Genomic DNA, 17,788 nt, shown 5'->3' with positions numbered 1-17,788 from the left:
TGCGTGCTGTCATCTTATTGTTGTGGTTAGTCATATGTTAGTGAGGACGAGACTGACTAGAAGAGGTTGACGACTGTAAGAAAGCGACTACCTACAAGACATTAAGTTCTTTTTCCTGCCACACTGGTGCAGGCTGTAGAAAAATTCTGATGCTGTTGGTAGATACACGAGTTGACTTTTTTTTCGGCAGTCTATATTGATGTAAAAATATTGCTTCGATCGATTTCAGAGCTAATTTTTATCATTAGACACTCTTGCTTCATTAAATTGGGATCCGCATTAAACGGCGGTTAAAGTAAATTAAAAATGGATCAATATGCCACTTTACACTTCGTGAGCTGTATGACGTAAATAGGATTGAAACGCGTGCTCATATACACCAAAATTTGCATGACTGCGTGTCTCGCTGTAATCAAGTAAAGTTACTTTATGATGAATTGTATTAGCTACAAAATCGATTGCAGAGGATACTTTTACGTCCATGAATACAGTGGGAGAATATCAAATACAAACATACGATCAAATCCATCTCCCTTTCAACAGTACAACGATGCAAGAGTTCTGTGCTCCTATTACGTGACTATCAAATGTTTCTTGTGATGTACATATATTTTACGTTGGAAAGGAAAACGCTTCGTATTCAGACAAGAAGAGAGGCTACTTTAGGAGGTGATGTGACGAATCTTGTTTTCTGAACAATAAAATGGACTGGACTTCAGCGGGTTTTTAAATGTATTGGTTAATTCCGTTCTTCCTTTTTTTAAAAATGATCATATAATTTAGAATGCACTGCAGATGCGGTGGCCTCTGAAGCCTTGGAGTCGCGTCGTTGCTTCGTAAAGCAAAGCTAGCACTAGTGTTGGTCTGTTCAGGGGTTTCGGAATACGACTTCACGAAAACTGCAAGACATACAGAAAAACGATAGACGTCATTGGGGAGAGCATCTCTGCAAATTTTGTTTCGTAATACGCGCCGTGGCGCATTTGCAGAGATCAGTACTAGGGGGCAGTCGTGTCAGAACGGGTAGATAACTCATCCGTTATGTCGCATTTAATTAGTTCACACCTGCATACAGTCAACCCAGTTGAATGATTTCCAAAATAATAGGCTGCTCATGTTACACACGCACACACATCACAAGCACGTTTTGACGTTTGCTGCACCATAATCGGTGTCCATATTCAGCAAGTGTAATGTGAATTAAAATGTTGCAGAGATGCTCTAGCCACTGATACGAGTTTGTTTTCTGTATATCCTGCAGCTCTGGCGCATTTGTCTTCTGAAACCCCAGAGGCACTATATGTACCTGTATCTATAGTGGGTTGCCACATAGTGATATACAAACGGGGTACCTACGCGTATCAGAACGATGGTTACAGAAAATGGCTGCAGTTTCCAAAACATTAATGATTGATTGCCAAAATCAATTAAAAACATATATATCAAATTATTCGTCAATCCAAGCCCTAATCATTCTGTTGGAAGACACGCAACTTGAAGGCAATTGATGAGTATTAACTCCATAAAAGTAAAATGTATTACTTTTCATAGAGGTTGTAATGGTACTTGAATTATGTAACCATTACGGCAGCTCATCTGAACCTCTCGATACCACCAATATTCGACTGTGTTTTTGTAAAGTAGTTAACATGTTTCTGAGACAAAATTCCGATTTGATTTCATTAATGTACAGGTGCTTTGATACATCAATATGTTTATATTGCTATGGTATTATTCTAATGTGTATTCTTTCTTCTGTCACTATGATCTTTGACGTACCTGTAACTCTGATTTTTGGGCGCGTAAGCGATTATTAGGTTGTTAGAGTGTCGGACCTTGAGAAAGTCAAGTCTTGGATGTCATTTTGGAAAGATATATATTATAGTTAGCTTATAAAATGTAAACTTTAACAGTGAGGAAGATGTTTTCAAGTATGTTTTGTATTGTGAAATGGAAACGTCCCCTTTGAAAAATTATACAAGACTGTGCTTAAACATACACACAATATTTTTTAGCACAACGCAATCTGACTTTTAAAAATCTCTACGAAAGAATGGCCCTGACTAACATTAACCTATACGTTTTACAAATCACTTACCTCACAAAAATCTTCGTTACTCAAGCTACTGCAATACAGCGAGCGCCACTACTGCCAGCTAAATAAAAGATTCAAACTACTGAAGGCATTCACTACTGATAGACATAGTTAGCAAATGAAAGATTTTAATACAGAACAAACAATGTATTTACCTTAATAGTGATAATATATATATATATATATATATATCAGTTCATGACATCCAGTCTTACACATTTCAAAACTCCGCCATCTCTCTCCCCACGTCCACCACTGCTGGCGGCTCACCTCCAACTGCGCAACGCTACGCGCTGTTAGCATCCAGCTGCCACTGTCCAACACTAAAATGGCAGACAACAATGCAAACCAGCCACAGACTGCACATGGCACAGCCAGTGATTTTCATACAGAGCGCTACGTGGCGGCGGCGTTACCAATAAAAAACCTAAACATCCTACTTATATAGCCCCCATGCTCCCCACAAAAAAATTTACAAATGGTTTTGGGCAGTGGCCAATACAGATTTGAAATTTTTTTCATAATTACAATAACAAAGAAATGAAATGCACACACTTATCGACACAATCTTGTTCAAAAGCTAAAATTTTGTCACAGTCCATGTCCTGATCATTCATCAAAGTAAAATTGCTGTGATTTTCTCAAAGTCGGAGTAGTAAAAGAAAATGCACACGGAAGTAGTGGATTCCCATGCAGTCTTAAAGAAGTAGTGTTGTCCTTCCAACGGAAAGACAGTGCTGACTCTTGACATGCAGACAGGTAATGGGCCACAACAGAGCAAACCCACAGCAGAGTCAGTCGAAGTTTTAAAGAATATAGGTAGGCAGGTCGTCACAGAGTAGACCCATTGTAGTCCTGGTAGAGATTACGGTATTGGTGGGCCACCAGAGGTGCAGACCCACTGCAGTCCTTGTAGAAATAATGGTATTGGTGGGTCATCCTTGTAGAGATGGCTATCAGCCAACTGTTGAGACTGTGCAGGTGCACAATCACCATCGAAGAGTCTTGTGGACAATATAGCAAGTCCATAAACCACCACTAGTCCACTCACAAAGAATTTGTTTGAAATGTCCTTAGAACCAGCAATGCTGTTATCCAGTCCCTTGCTGAATTATTAACACACGTGCAAACACTATCAGTCCCTACTTCTCACATATTGTCCATAGACTATGACGAACAGAAATGTGTGCAGTGAAATGTAACTTACAAGCTACTTAATTTGATGAACTGGTGTCAATTACAATTATGTAACATGAGAATACAATAACAAAGGTACAAAATACATTATTAAAGAACATAACAATACAGATAATATTTGTAGTAAAACAGGCTTTACAAAAGAATAGAAATACACATATACATCACTGTTACAGGAATTATGACATAAGTACATACATAAAAGATCAGAATAACTTTTGAAACATCAACTTCACACATGAGCATTAGAACAAAACAGAATAAATAATGTGTAAACATCTTTAAGAAGTAAATAACATGTTATTAAATGCAAATTATATTTGAGGATAACATTATTCCTCATCATATTGAATGTAGCTTAGTATTAGAAGAGAAAAAAATTCTATGAAACAGTACACAGAGGCAGGAATAAAACAGATACACAAGGATACACAAACACATAGTGGGATAACACAAAAGGAAAGGACAGGGTTTGTTTTCAGGGTAACATTTCGTACTGCAGTCCAACCCAAAACTTCATTCTGTAGATCTTTCGTCGTATCTCAACATTTGTTTCCACCAAAAATATCCTATCCAAGCATGCTTTCTGTATTTTGTTCGCATCCTCTTTCAAAAATAGTTTTTCTCCGCTGTACAATACTTTTTTTGGCCAAAACATTTTCTTATAACTTCTCAATGCATTTCTTCCAATTCCTCATAGTTAGTTTCTTATATAGTCTACCGCCTCTTAAGCTAACTTAAAGCTACTGAGCTCAGATGCTAAACTAAGGGACGAGGCAATGCAGTAGTACAAAATAATTAATACAAACAACAATGAAATAAAATGGAAGTTGTTAAAGAAGCAGCAATATTAAAACTAATATAAGGGAATGCACAGCAAACAAGAAAAATAAATCCGTAGTAAAACTGGCTTAACAGAGTAATACAAAGTGAAATTCAGTAGCACTATGCCTGGCACACAGCAGAAGCAAATGCAACAGCTTATAACTAAACATGACAAAGCTCAAGCAGAAAAGATATTACAGTAAAGACAACAATGCAGAAAAGGGAGATGTCGATTCACATCTTAATGTCTATATAATTCAAGTGGTGCACTACAACTTATTCTACCGTAAAAATTACCAAGTACTTGAAAAGAAAATTATGTATGCAGTTCCTGTGAAGGGAAGTCTTTTTGTGCTCCTTCGTTATTTTAAGTACACCATAAAGTTATTATTCACTGGATCTGTAGGCATAAAATATCTATATTAGTACATCGATTAAATTTTATTGTAACCAATGCTGCAGTGCAGCTAGAAACTAGATATTAACCAAAATAGGCAAAGAAAGGCGTGAAACGTCATTCGCTAGCCATAAGTCATTTCATAATGCTGTAAACAATCTTCCAACTAGCAAGACAATAGACATGAAATGTTTCTCATCATTTCATTTCAGTAAATATCATAAATTAAGAACTCCAAAGTGTAATCATATGTTTTCAAGTTTGAGCGTGTCGTATTTGCGACGCTTTCTACAAAGAAATGTCAATACCGAGGATAATGGCCCTTTTTTTTTACCTGCGCCTCTGAAAGGCACACACTAATGGCTTTTTTCCCAGGTGACTGTCGCAGAGCTGGGTGCCCACAGGTGGCCACTTACCTTTCTTACTGAAAAATTTACGACAGCAGTTTCCGCTACAGTGACAGTCTCATATAAAAAAAATTCACAGGTCAAGAAATTGCGTTACAAATATGTAGAAACAAAATCCTTTAAATAGAATAGTGTCCAAAAAAATTTCGCCAGCATATCTTATTGTTCATAAACATACCGCAACAGCATAATACACATAGTCATCGTAATAATAACATCATAACACCTCAGTCAAATTCTCAAAATCGTCGTAGCTTCCTCCAATAATTTCAAAACCTAAAAAAAAATCTCTGCTCATGTCGAAAGAGTCATCTACCTCAAACGTACTTTAAAAATCATGATCCCATACCAAATACATCATTCAAAGCTCTCATAGTATCACAATGGTTCCAAAAAAATTTGAACAGTTCACAAAGTACAGACAAAATACAATTTCATAAGTCTGAAGTCATCTTAATGTAATTTCATCCTCTTGTCACAGATTACAGCAATGGAATGAAATGTATCATGGAAAACCTTTGTATCATTGTACTTCAAATATCTTTAAAAATAAATGTTTAAGTACAAAATTAATCACACAAATACGTGTACGGTAGCGCTAAACTGTGCGTCTTGTTGTAAGGTAATCTCTGTGGAAGTGTCGTAGTTATCGTCCTCCGAAAGCTAAGTTCTGCAGAAGTCAATGTACTTACCACATGATAAACAAAAGTGAAATGCTTTGCGTATAGATATCGTAGTTACTACGCTTATTGCCGTGATGAAGTAAGTACTGTACTGTAACGTATTGTTGTGCTACAGAAAAGGCTGTCTCATTGTAGCTATACCACAAAGTTACTACTAAAAAATGTTTTCCTTCCCAGAAGAATTCAGAAAAATGGTGCAGATATAAAACAGATACACCGCAAAAGCAACATTGTAAATTGTCACTCATTAGTAGCGTCGTGATAAAATCGTGTAGTTGTCACATAAACTAACCACTGTGTCATCTGGTATCTCACAGAAAGTACTTTAAATCCAGAATGTATCTTCAAGTAGACCAAAATGTAGCATTAAAGTCTCATTAACAGTATATGTACTAAGCATGTAAGCCTTATAGTCGTTACGTAATCGTGCAACTAACAAGCAGGAATGTACAAATAACAACACTATGTCGTCTGTTCACTATAACAATGCATTCGTAATTTCCGTTTAAAAATGTTCCCTAGGTTCTATACTGGATAGTTAACTTCAAAACATTGTTACATGTTAACAGTTTCTCAGTGTGACAAAGCATACTAGTAGTAATGTCAAGTGAAAAATGTTATAGCAAAGACAAAGTTAAAAAGCAGATTATATTTCAATAAACGGTTTTACATATGAAATGTGGTGTAAACCTTTAATCTTCCTAGTACGCAGAGTTTCAACTTCAACGCAATTATCATGTGGTATACGTCGGATTCTGTAGGGTCCATTGTAAATTAGAAAGAATTTGTGACTCAAGTATTTCTTCTTATGTGACAATGAAATAGCTTTAATGAGAACTTTCTGACCAATATATAATTTCTGCATTTGCTTTACCGTGTAATTTTCTCCTTTTGTCTGCAGCAGAATTTATATTTTTAATAGCCAAATCAATTATGTCTTTGTGTCGAGGTTTACGTGTATTCGGAAAAGGTACAAGCTCTCTGATTCTCTTCGTCGGTTCTTTATTCTTCAGTACAAGAACAGGTGGTAAAGCAGTGGAGTCATGAGGCATTTCATTTAGCACATTTTGAAAAAAGTGTGTAGATATCTGTCCCAGTGCTGATGCTTTCTGTGACAATTAAGTCTGCAAAGCTTATTGATTTCTTTCATAATCCGTTCAGACGGGTTACAATGTGGTGAGTACAATGAAATCAAAACAGATTTGATTTTATGGTTACGAAGCATGCGTGACCAAACAGCAGATCTGAATTGCGGTCCGTTATCTGAAATTACTTTACTAACGTGTCCAACTTCACGTAAGAAATTTTTAACAAACGCATTGGATACAGACCGTCCAGTGGCTTTACGTAACGAAGTGAAGGAAACAAATTTTGAAGTAAGTTCAACAGCGACTAGAACGTACGAAAATCCATTAGATGTTCTAACAAACGGTCCCAAGAGATCAACAGCAGCAAATTCTTTTAATTTAGAAGGAATGATAGGAAACAATGGAGCACGATGCGAGACAGTATTCTGTTTCGCCTTTTGACGAAGTTTACAAATAGACAAGACTCTTAGAATTCTCTTTTCCATATTGTTAAAATAACAAGTCGTTCGAAGAATATGATAACATTTTCGTGGACCAAAATGTGCATAGCTGAAATGAATGTAACAAATGAGCTTATTAACGAAATCGTCTGGAATGCAAAGTACCCATAGCTTATCATCAACAGTGCAGCGTTTGAACAGTATGTTGTTCCTAAGCAGATAATAATGCCGAATCTGTGTGTGTGTCTTTTCATGCCATTTACTTTTGATGTCTTTCCAAATCGGATCTTTATCTTGATCATGAGCAATGTCCTTTAAAGATGTGGTGATGAAGTTTTCAAAGGCGACTTTCTGAATGTAAAGAATACTGAAATTTTTCTCGAGGTTGCTTTCTGTGTTACTTTTCTCGAGGCCAGCCGGTGCGCGTGACAGTGCGTCCGCAACAATGTTCTCCTTCCCGGGAATGTAGACTATTGTGAAGTGGAATTCTTGCACAAACAGTGCCCAACGTTTTAACCAGTCATGATTTAATTTTGAAGACATAAGAAATTGTAATGCACGTTGATCACTGTATACTTTTAAGTACTTACCTTAAAGAAAGAAACGGAATTTGTTAAATGCCCAAACGATAGCTAAAGCTTCTAATTCAGTAACGGAATAATTTTTTTTCAGATTTTGTTAGCACTCGGCTAGCAAAAGCAATGGTTTTCTGAACAGTAATGTCATTTTCTGTGGCTTCTTGAAATAAATGGGCACCAAGACCGACTTTAGAAGAATCTGTACGAAGGCAAAAATCTTGTGAGAGATCTGGATGAGCTAGTATTGGCGCGTTAAGTAGCGATTCTTTCAAAGAATTGAATTCCAACTGTGCCTGTTCGTCCCAGTTCCAAATAGTATTTTTTCCAGTGAGAGAACAAAGTTTTTGTGTAACTAGAATTTGCATATTCAGAAAACGACGGTAAAAATTTACGAGACCTAGAAAACTGCGGACTTGTTTTTTGTGGATGGAACTGGAATGGCTCTGATTGCTTCTAACTTTTCAGGATCCGGCTGAATGCCTTCAGAAGAAATAATATGTCCCAAAAACCTCACCTTTGACCTACCGAATTCAGACTTTTCCAAATTAACTGTAATTCCAGATTCTGAAAAAATACGTAACAAAATGTTGAGGATGCGATTATGTTGTTCCCATGAGGCTTCTGCTATTAGAATATCATCCACATATAAGGTGATGTGACGTTTTAAGAAATCAGGTAATATTGAATTTAGCCCACGAATGAATGCTGCCGAAGAAATGTTCAAACCAAAAGGAAGTTTCCGAAACTGATAACAAACGCCGAAACAAAGGAAAGCTGTGTATTTTCTACATTCTGGATGAAGTTCGATCTGATAACAGCTGGATCTGAGATCAATGGAAGACAACACTTTTACACCATTAAAATTTTGAAGAAGTTCTTCCAAAGTTTGCGGCCTGTCTGTTTCAGGAACAATGATAGTATTGATTTGTCTCGAATCTAAGACAAGCCTGATCGATCCATTTTTCTTCTCAACAACATGTAATGGATTGTTGTATGAGCTTACTGCAGGCTCAATAATGCACTCGTCAAGCATAGATTGTATTTCTGTTCTAACACAGTCCCTATAATGTGCTGGAATTACGTATGGTCTAACAAAAAATTTAGTATGCTCACGAACACGAAATTGGTACTGAAATCCCTTGATTGTTCCTGTTTTGTGAGTAAAAACTGTGGAATGTGCTTGTAAAATCTCAAAAAGGTCCTGCCTATCAGTGTCATTACAATTCTCAATTGTTTGAATTTTATTCTGAATTATATCATTAGTTTCAAATATGCCGTCGATATCATCCCTATCAGTACTTGCAGAGTGATTGTTAGTGTCTAGTTCCGTAGAAAATTCCGAATTGTTGTCTAACAGAAGGTAAAGCCGATTAATTTCCTCGTCATGGTTTGAGAGCCAATCTTCAAATTTCATAGCTATTGACTTACCATCTTTCTCTAAACTTATTTCAGCATCGTGAAAGTTTAAGATTGCTTTGTATTCATTGAAAAAGTCTACTCCCAATATAATTTCCGTCGACAACAATGGAACAATAAGAAAGTTCATAGAGAAGCTGTGTCTTTGACAAGAGAATTCTAAGTTGGTTTGTTGGCGTACATCTACACTTTTCCCAAAGATTGCACCTTGTACTTTAATCTTACGTAACGGAAGTGTGGGGCAATCGTTCGATTTGTTGCATTTGCTAAAGGCTGTTTCACTAATGACTGAAATGGGACTGCTAGAGTCTAGTACTCCCGTAAATTTTACGTCATTTACTGTAATGTGAATCACAGGATATGCAATGTTGTTATGTTTTACGTCGTGTTCCTGGAGTAAGATGTCCCTAATATCTGCCATTTTTACGTAATTACTAGCTACGGCAGCTGCGTCGTCAGTTTCAAACGTACGTTTTGTGGCTGCCAGCGGTATGAGTCATTGCCTACTGTGTCTTTGTTGGCGCGCGTCGTTATTGGGATTAGGAGACCTAACTTCTACAAATTCACCTTGTCGAGAGGGCCCTACTCTGTTTGAATCCCGCCAGTTCTGCTGCAATTCAGGTCTGTCGTTACGATCATATCGTGTGTCGTCATGTCGGTAGTTCTTGAAGTTTCTTTCTTGTCGGTCAGGTGGTGGAGAATTTCTCCCTGAATCGTAACTGCGCGCTGGACCGTTGCGTCTGAAGTTATTCTGTCTCCCTTGATAATAATTATTTTGGTTCCCATATTGTCTGTTTCTCTGATTGTCTCTGTGATAGTCACTACCGCGGAGAAGTGATAAGTGAACTTTCTCTAAAATTATTACTACTCTGCCAACGGTTGTCATACGGGTGGTGTCTGTTTTGGTCACGATTTACGTTGTACGAATAGCCATGTCGTGTATTATTTCTGTCATCGCGGAATTGTGACAGGTGTGACCTGTAAATGTTGTGCTCCTGTTTTCGCGTTCCGAGATTGTCAGTGTCAATTTCTAATTCTTGTAAGAGCCCCGAAAAGCTTCAATGTCGTCTTTGCAACGTCCTGCCAAAATAATATGCCGTAAATGTTCCGGTAATTGATTAAGCAAATGCGGATGAGTTCTGAGGGGCTGTATGAGTTTGACAGGTACTGATTCTTGTGTAACATGTCTTCAAAATATTTCACAAGACTGGACAATTCAGATTGTTCGAAATGTTTCATCATTATGATGCCACGTTTTACTCGGTCTTGTGTAGCTTGAGACCAATATGCTGAGAGGAAGGCATGATAAAATTCTCCTTCACTGTGGCAATCGTGAATGACCGTTCGCATTCTTACAGCTGGTTCATCCTCCAAGTAGCCACACATAAATTCTAAACTGTGTTCTAATGCCCAGTTGGGAAGAAAACAATTAGAGAATTGATGAAGCCACGCTTATGGATGAATTTCGTTGCCAGAATTCTTAAATGTTTTGAATTTACGTGTAGTAATGAACAGCTTATAGTCAAAATCATCATGTCGGCGAGTCGCATGTCGATCATTGTTACGTCGTTTCGGCGATTCCATCTCAAAATTCGGTGTACCTTGCAAATTTCTTTCATAATTTCCGAAGTGCCCTGTGTTATTATTTTGTAGCTGTTCCATTTTTCTATGTCCCTCTTCCCGTATTGGAGCGCGAGTGCCCTCTGAAATACGTAATTCTTGTATTACCTGTGTCAGCTGATCTTGAACTTCCCGGATTTCTCTTTGGTGTTGCGTATTAATTTGATTCCTAATTTGTTCGCACTCTTCTGTGTCATTAAAGACTACCTGTTTTGTGTCATTCAGATTATCATCTACCTTCGTAGATAAATTATGTAGCTGATCTGAAAGTTCAATTACTTTCTCTGATAATGAACTAATTTCCTCCATGTGTCTTTCTGAACAAATTTTCATAGTATCTACTGTGTCCTTTAAGTTTTCTTGAGTTTTTGCAAGTTGCATAACCAAATCGGTAGATGCAACTGAGTCAATTTTAGCTTGCAAGGTCTCATGATTTTCATGAACAACAGTTTGCAGTTATTTTATGGCTGCTTCGTGATTCTGTAATGCATTTTCATGCCGCGAAAAAATAGGTTGAAAATGCTCACAAATTTGTGTTTTTACGTCATTACAGACTTTTTGACATTTCGATTCAATGTTATGTAACTCATTAGTTAAATCTTCACGTGTTTGTTCAAACGTGGTGTCTAACTTTTGAAGATTTTGTTCCATTGTGTCTAACTTTTGAAGCTTTTGCTGTGTTTGTCCCTGATTTTGTTCCATTGTATCTAACTTTTGAAGATTTTGTTCCATTGTGTCTAACTTTTGAAGCTTTTGTCCCATTTGTTGCATTAATTGTAATAACAATGCACTGATGTCTGAAACATGTTCCTTAGTGCTATTCGGCAATGCATTTGAAACGGCAACATTCGCAGTTTGAAAAACAGAAAATGTGTCTTGACTTATTTGAGAAAACGGTGAGGACGCAAAATCTGAATCTACAGTATTTGCAAGATTGTGTCCTGTCATTTCGGAATCCTGAGGCGATCTGATGCCGACCGATCGATCGATAATGCTTCCCTGTTCACTAATTGTTTTACTGCCTACACCATTATTTGCAGCCCGCTCCATTTCCCTATGCACAATTACCAAATTACTACTTTAAACATTAGGTAATTCATTACATGGTGGCGCTAACACACTGCTTTCGTCTTCACTATCATTTCTCAGTTTACTTTGGAGCCCAGTATTACGTTTTTCACACGCCATTATTGTCACAATATTTCACACGATAACACAGAAAAGAACAATTTGAAGAGCAAAAATAACAAAACACATTATCATAGCACTGAAAATAATAACTTGTTAATTGCAAGCCCAACTGCGAAATACTTGGTGCAACTCTGCATGCATGCCACAACTGTTTTACTGTACAACAATGAAAGACTGCAACTACAGAGGAAATTCTCTCTACAATTACGCGCTAGCAATAAACAAAGGCTACACTAACTTCACAAACTACAAGAAAAAAATCAGAAGATTCCAGTCAGGTATCCTCGGCTAAGAGTCGACATATGTAACGTCTCCTTAGAAAAATTATACAAGACCGTGCTTAAACTGACACACAATATTTCTTAGCACAAGGCAATCTGACTTTTAAAAATCCCTATGAAAGAATGGCCCTGACTAACATTAACCTATATGTTTCACAAATCACTTACCTCACAAAAATCTTCGTTACTCAAGCTACTGCAATACAGCGAGCGCCACTACTGCCAGCTAAATAAAAGATTCAAACTACGGAAGACACTAACTACTGATAGGCATAGTTAGCAAATGAAAGATTTTAATACAGAACAAACAATGTATTTACCTTAATAGTCATAATATATATATCAGTTCATGACGTCCAGTCTTACACATTTCAAAACTCCGCCATCTCTCTCCCCACGTCCACCACTGCTGGCGGCTCACCTCCAACTGCGCAACGCCACGCGCTGTTAGCATCCAGCTGCCGTTGCCCAACACTACAATGGCAGACAACAATGCAAACCAGCCACAGACTGCACATGGCACAGCCAGTGATTTTCATACAGAGCGCTACGTGGCGGCGGCGTTACCAATAAAAAAACCTACACATCCTACTTACAAAGTGATGTTTTGTGTGTTACGTGATATTGAAACAAAAGCAATAAAAATTAAATGTAAGTTAAATTCGGAGTGCTGATTATGTTTCACATCACCAGTGTCCTAACTTTCAAAGGTTTAATCTTCATGAATGGTCTGTGAAACATATCTATAAAACTTTTGAATATCGCAGAATAAAAACCTAGGCCTCTTTGCATCCGAGCTTGGAATCATCACCACTTAGAATTTCGACGATTGAGCCATGATTTTACAACGAGACCAGGGTGGGAAATGCGAAAAGATGAGTGCCTAGTTTATTGATTAATGCATGAAATGACTTTATTAACTATACTCTAATGACACCTACCACATAATAACTTTGTTGTTGCCTGAAAATGCAGTATTTAGCAGCGTGAGCAACACCTCAATCATTATTAACTTTTGACCTTTGTTGTGGTAGGGTTGTTAGAAGGTCGAATATAAAATGGTTCTTGATTTAGAAATACCAGCCGGTATAATGACGTATTTTAACTCCAAGTATTAAAAGACCTTCTAATCCTAGTTGAGCACTGTCGGTTCTCTTTGCTGTTACAAACTGCCCGCCTCTTGCGCATGAGTTCAAAGCCTCATTTATCTAGGGGAACGTGGTGTTGTTGTTGTTGTTGTCACGATCGGAGAAGCGAGGCGTTGCTGTGGGAAGGAGTGAGCTGGGACTGTTGCTACTTGGACGGCGACGTCCTCCTCACTCGGTGTCGAGGTGATCACGTGGCTCGAAGTTGTGGCGAGGCATACTGACTTCGTGCACTGGGAAATTTACGTGTATGCAACGGCTTTCTTAGTATAGATCTCATTCAGCTCTTCTGGAACTGATTAATTTGCCGTGTGATAATCTAGTTCCGTATGGCAACTGATTCGTGGCCATAGAATTAAGCCCCTTATTGCTTGTTCACGTAGTGTGATTTTTAGCTCCCGGAAACCCAGTTGTCTCAAGAGGTAGGTCGAACATCTACCAGTGAGCGACATTGTTTCGTTCATGTATGAGTCTCACTGCCCCACATGTCTCGTTCCCGTATGGCTTTGGAAATTCCACAGGAGCCAGGTTGAGTCGCAAAATTCTGGTTATTTAGGTTTCTTAGTCGATGCTCGGCATTACTTCTGGTATTATCTTTCTATTGCACTATCGTTTGTGCCCCCCCCCCCCCCCCCTCAACTTCACCCTTCTCGCTGAGCCCTGTGACTGAGGCAGTGTTGAACGCCCTGTGGTGGTCCAGACTTAAACGGGCTTTTATGCCGTTCCAGCGTCTCAGCCAGCCTTATGGGCGTGCTGGACCGTAGTGCCTTCGCAGCTGTGCTTTTACTCACCACGCTGGCCTGCACCGTCTACACCGACGGGTTGGCAGCCCTCCAAGTTATGTAACTGCAATCTATTAAGTGTTTCATGTAACTGCTGTTTTCCTTATTCTAAAGGACTAAGCGGTCAGAGGAGGTCGCGTTTCATTGTTCTATACAACTGCTGTTTTTCTCATTCTAAGGGCCTAAGCGGCCAGTTATTCCAGGCTGGTTTGGTCGCCCTTATTTTACAGCGTAACGTGTTTTATCTTGGCAATGTTTTTTTTATAAATTACTATGGAAAGCTACTGCTGTTGTAAACTGCTCATTCTTTTGGTTTAGTAGTCTATTAATGTGTCAACCCACCACCTCTCTTTCTTTTACTGTCGGAGTTTGTAACGGCTCTGGCAATGAGGACCTTTCGCTTGGTTTGGCCACAGTTGACTGCATTTGTTGGCGTGGTGCCTAGATGCAATCAGATTGTTCTTAGCTGTTCCTTATTTTGCGAAGTCATCGTCCTGTCTGGCTCTGTTTATTGCGTTTGATGTTACCAGTCAAATGTTGTAAGAGAAAAAGTATATAATCAGTACTACATGGGTTAAATATCTTGCTTAAGGAATGTATCCCTGCCGAATATTCTGACAGCGCGCTGCAAACAGTGACCAATCTTGCTCAGAATAGAGTTACTTGATACTTAAAAAAATACAAGAAAAGAAAAAATAAAAAAAAATATAAAAGAAAAGAGTGCAGCACCAAATATTAAACTTGTTTCTTCACTCACTGAATTTTAACGTTAGCTACGACGTCGGAATTTGACTCTAGCTGGAGATATTGAGGCAGCGCTGAGTCCTGACATTTAACTATTGGTATTTTATTTAATTCTAAAATGGATGCCGTTGTGCCTTAGCTTCATGGTTGTTTAAATGTTGAGTCAGTTCAGTGGGGCTGGTTTGTAACGTTCTTGTCAAAGGTAACGGAAAATTGCATTGTCCTTATTTGCGCCCATTACTGTTCTCCGAAGCTGTGGGCCCGCGTCTTGTGGTCATGCGGTAGCGTTCTCGCTTCCCATGCCCGGGTTCCCGGGTTCGATTCGCGGCGGGGTCAGGGATTTTCTCTGTCTCGTGATGGCGGGGTGTTATATGATGTCCATAGGTTAGTTAGGTTTAAGTAGTTCTAAGTTCTATGGGACTGATGACCATCGGTGTTAAGTCCCATAGTTCTCAGAGCCACTTGAATCATTTTTTTGAACCAAGCTGTGACCTTTATAAAAATATATACAATCTTTGAATTAAATGATAACATTTGGTCGTGATATGACATTAAAAATTTCCAGTTTATGGACTTGACTATAAGGAATTACAACTTGATAAAAGACCCCTCTTTCATTTTAAAGCTGTCGTTGGTATCCAAATTGCTGTTCCCTGTTTAACGTGAGTGTTCGTGTTAGTGTATACACAGAATTTAGTGAGTATTAACAAAGATAGTAAAATGGTGAATGATGTGTACCAAACACCCTGGCTTAATCCACTCACTTGTTTGTTTTGGTTAAGCTGCACTCTGAAAGGTGGCATTCCACTACGTTTTACGTAAATTATCCAAAATTATCTGCTACATTTTCTGTCTACACCCACAAAATTTTTTAGGATTTTCATCTAGCAGATTCAGTTTAGTTTTCTCTTACAGTCCATGGTATGTTCCTGTATTGTGGGAACATACTGATTAAAAAATGTTGTAAAAAGACGAAATTTATAAGAGCCTGGAGTAGTAGTGAATGATCAGAAAGACACAAAGAGATGCATTCAGGCACACACACACACACACACACACACACACACGCACACACACACACACACACATACACACACACAAACGCGCGCGCAAAAGCAATCATTTTTGTGTATTATGGTAACAAAACGTTCATTGGCTACTTGCTGTGTCGGTTTTCATATTTTCTATTTTGTCAGGATCCAGGGGCTTTCAAAAGCGTTTCGCCGTTCTACTTGCAGCGTAAAAGCTCTGTCATACTTCGAAGCATCGATTTTAAGTGTTAGGTTCAAATAGCTCTGAGCGCTATGGGACTTACCATCTGAGGTCATCAGTACCCTAGAACTTAGAACTACTTAAACCTAACTAACCTAAGCACATCACACACATACATGCCCAAAGCAGGATTCAAACCTGCGACCGTAGCAGTAAAGCAGTAACGCTGTTCCGCACTGAAGCGCCTAGAGCCGCACGGCCACCGCGGGCAGCAAAATGTTAGGTTTAACCAAATAATGTGAAAGAGTGGTGCTCATCAAATAAAATTGCTACACCACGAAGATGACGTGCTACAGAAACGAAATTTAATCGACTGGAAGAAGATGCTGTGATAAGCAAATGATTAGCTTTTCAGAGCAGTCACACAAGGTTGGCACCAGGGGAGACACCTACAACGTGCTAACATGAGGAACGTTTCCAACCAATTTCTCTTGCACAAACAGCAGTTGACCAGCGTTGCCTGGTGAAACATTGTTGTGATGCCTCGTATGAGAAGGAGAAATGCGTACCATCACGTTTCCGACTTTGATAATGGCCGGAATGTAGCCTATCACGATTGCGGTTTATCGTCTCACGACATTGCTGCGACATTGCTGCTCGCGTTGGCAGAGATCCAATGACTGTTAGCAGAATATGGAATCGATGGGTTCAGGAGGATAATACGGAACGTCGTGCTGGATCCCAACGGCCTCGTATCACTAGCAGTTGAGGTGACAGGCATCTTATCCGCATGGCTGTAACGGATCGTACAGCCGCGTCTCGATCCCTAAGTCAACAGATGAGGACGTTTGCAAGACAACAACCATCTGCACGAACAGTTCGACGACGTTTGCAGCAGCATGGTCTATCAGCTCGGAGACCACGACTGCGGTTACCCTTGACGCTGCATCACAGACAGGAGCGCCTGCGATGGTGTACTCAGCGACGAACGTGGGTGCACGAATGGAAAATCCTCATCTTTTCGGATGAATCCAGGTTCCGTTTACAGCGTCATGATGGTCGCATCCGTGTTTGGTGACATTGCGGTGAACGCACATTGAAAGCGTGTATTCGTCATCGCCATACTGGCGTATCACCTGGCGTGATGGTATGGGGTGTCAATGGTTACACATCTCGGGCTGCTCTTGTTCGCATTGACGGCATTTTGAACAGTGGACGTTACATTTGAGATGTGTTACGACCCGTGGCTCTACCCTTCAAAAAAATGGTTCAAATGGCTCTGAGCATTATGGAACTCAACTGCTGCGATCATCAGTCCCCTAGAACTTAGAACTACTTAAACCTAACTAACCTAAAGACATCACACATATCCACGCCCGAGGCAGGATTCGAACCTGCGACCGTAGCAGTCGCACGGTTCCGGACTGCGCGCCTAGAACCGCGAGACAACCGCGGCCGGCGGCTCTACCCTTCATTCGATCCCTGCGAAACCCTACATTTCAGCAGGATAATGCTCGACCGCATGTTGCAGGTCCTCTACGGGCCTTCCTGGATACAGAAAATGTTCGACTGCTGCCCTGACCAGCACATTCTCCAGATCTCTCACCAATTGAAAACGTCTGTTCAATGGTGGCCGAGCAACTGGCTCGTCATAATACGCCAGTCACTACTCTTGATGAATTGTGGT

Source organism: Schistocerca gregaria, chromosome 1 (genome assembly GCF_023897955.1).
Source record: "Schistocerca gregaria isolate iqSchGreg1 chromosome 1, iqSchGreg1.2, whole genome shotgun sequence".
In the NCBI taxonomy this organism is placed as follows: Eukaryota; Metazoa; Arthropoda; class Insecta; order Orthoptera; family Acrididae; genus Schistocerca; species Schistocerca gregaria.
Note: the sequence above shows the minus strand (reverse complement) of the source record.